This window comes from Otolemur garnettii, unplaced genomic scaffold (assembly GCF_000181295.1).
Source record: "Otolemur garnettii isolate 467f Iridium unplaced genomic scaffold, OtoGar3 scaffold00099, whole genome shotgun sequence".
Taxonomy (NCBI): Eukaryota; Metazoa; Chordata; class Mammalia; order Primates; family Galagidae; genus Otolemur; species Otolemur garnettii.
Window position 1 is genome coordinate 979,954 of NW_003852494.1, and position 2,688 is coordinate 982,641.

Consider the following 2,688-nt stretch of genomic DNA (forward strand, 5'->3'; position numbering starts at 1 on the left):
CACCTCTCCCTCCTTCTTTCTCTCTCTGCTCTCCCCCACCGTGTCATTAATTGTCCTCATATCAAAATTGAGTACATAGGATTCATGCTTCTCCATTCTTGTGATGCATTACTAAGAATAATGTGTTCCACTTCCATCCAGGTTAATACAAAGACTGTAAAGTCTCCATTTTTTTAATGGCTGAATAGTATTCCATGGTATACATATACCAGCTTGTTAATCCATTCCTGGGTTGGTGGGCATTTAGGCTGTTTCTACATTTTGGTGATTGTAAATTGAGCTGCAATAAACAGTCTAGTGCAAGTGTCCTTATGATAAAAGGATTTCTTTCCTTCTGGGTAGATGCCCAGTAATGAGATTGTAGGATCAAATGGGAGGTCTTTGAGGGTTCTCCATACTTCCTTCCAAAAAGGTTGTAGTAGTTTGCAGTCCCACCATCAGTGTAAAGGTGTTCCCTTCTCTCCACATCCCTGCCAGCATCTCCAGTTTTGAGATTTTGTGATGTGGGGCATTCTCAGTGGGGTTAGATGGTATCTCAGGTATCTCTAATAATTAGGGATGATGAAGATTTTTTCATACATTTGTTAGCCATTTGTCTGTTTTCTTTAGAGAAGGTTCTATTCATGTCTCTTGCCCATTGATATATGGGATTGTTGGCTTTTTTTGTGTGGATTAATTTGAGTTCTCTATAGATCCTAGTTATCAAGCTTTGGTCTGATTCAAAATATGCAAATATCCTTTCCCATTGTGTAGGTTGTCTGTTTGCTTTAGTTGTTATCTCCTTAGTTGTACAGAAGCTTTTCAGTTTAATTTAGTAACACTGGTTTATTTTTGTTGTTGTTGCAGTTACCACGGCAGTCTTCTTCATGAAGTCTTTCCCCAGGCCGATATGTTCCAGTGTTTTTCCTGTGCTTTCTTTGAGGATTTTTATTGTTTCATGCCTTAAATTTAAGTCCTTTATCCATCTTGAATCAATTTTTGTGAGTGGAGAAAGTTGTGGGTCCAATTTCAATCTTTTACATATGGATAGCCAGTTCTCCCAGCACCATTTATTGAATAGGGAGTCTTCCTCCAACGTATGTCCTTGTTTGGTTTATGAAAGATTAGGTGGTTGTAAGATGTTAGTTTCATTTCTTAGTTTTCTATTGGATTCCAAATGTCTATGTCTCTATCTTTGTGCCAGTACCATGCTGTTTTGACCACTATGGCTTTGTAGTACAGACTAAAATCTGGTAGACTGATGCCCTTGGCTTTTTTATTACTAAGAACTGCCTTAGCTATACACGGTTTTTTCTGGTTCCATACAAAACGCAGAATCATTTTTTTCCAAGTCTTGAAAGTACACTGTTGGTATTTTAATAGGAATGGCATTGAATTGGTAGATTGCTTTGGGAAGTATAGACATTTTAACAATGTTGATTCTTCCTAGCCATGAACATGGTATGTTCTTCCATTTGTTAATATCCTCTGCTATTTCCTTTCTTAGGATTACATAATTTTCTTTATAGAGGTCCTTCACCTCTTCTGTTAGGTATATTCCTCTTTGTTAGGTATTTCATTTTCTTTGAAGCTATGGTGAAGGGGGTTGTGTCCTTAATTAGCCTCTCATCTTGACTGCTGTATACAAAGACTATTGACTTATGGACATTGATTTTATATCCTGTGATATTACTGTATTTTTTGATGACTTCAAGGAGTCTCGTGGTTGAGTCTTTGGGGTTCTCTAAGTATAAGATCATATCATCAGCAAAGAGGGAGAGTTTGACCTCCTCTGCTCCCATTTGGATGTCCTTTATTTCCTTGTTTTGCCTAATTGTATTGGCTAGAACTTCCAGCACTATGTTGAATAGTAATGGTGACAGAGGACAACCTTGTCTGGTTCCAGTTCTAAGATGAAAAGCTTTCAGTTTTATTCCATTCAGTAAAACACGAGTTGTGGGTTTGTCATAGATAGCTTTGATCAGTTTGAGAAATGTGCCATGTATGCCTATACTCTTCAGTGTTCTGATTAGAGAAGGATGCTGGATTTTATTGAATACTTTTTCTGCATCTATTGAGAGGATCATCTGGTCTTTGTTTTTGCTTCTGTTAATATGGTGGATAAGGTTTATGGACTTGCATATGTTAAACCAGCTTTGCATCCCTTGGATGAAACCTACTTGATCTTGATATATGACTTTTTTGATGATAAGCTGTAATCTGTTGGCTAGGATTTTGTTGAGAATTTTTGCATCTCTATTCATTAGTGAAATTGGTCTAAAATTCTCCTTTTTATTTGGGTCTTTTCTTGGTTTTGGTATCAGGGTGATGTTTGCTCCATAGAACATGTTGGGGAAGATTCCTTCCTCCTCAATTTTTTGGAATAATTTTTGCAATATAGGAATAAGCTCTTCCTTGAAGGTTTGACAGAATTCTGGTGTGAAGCCATCCAGACCAGGGCATTTTTTTGTTGGAAGATTTATTGTTTCTTTCATCTCAGTGCTTGAAATTGGTCGTTCAGGAGCTCTATTTCTTCCTGGCTAAGTCTAGGGAGAGGGTGTGATGCCAAATATTGATCCATTTCCTTCACATTGTCAAATTTCTTGACATAGAGTTTCTGGTAGTATTCAGAGATGATCTCTTGTTGTTATTTCCCCTTTATCATTTCTGATTGAGGTTACTAGAGATTTTCTAGTTAGTCTGGCCAAA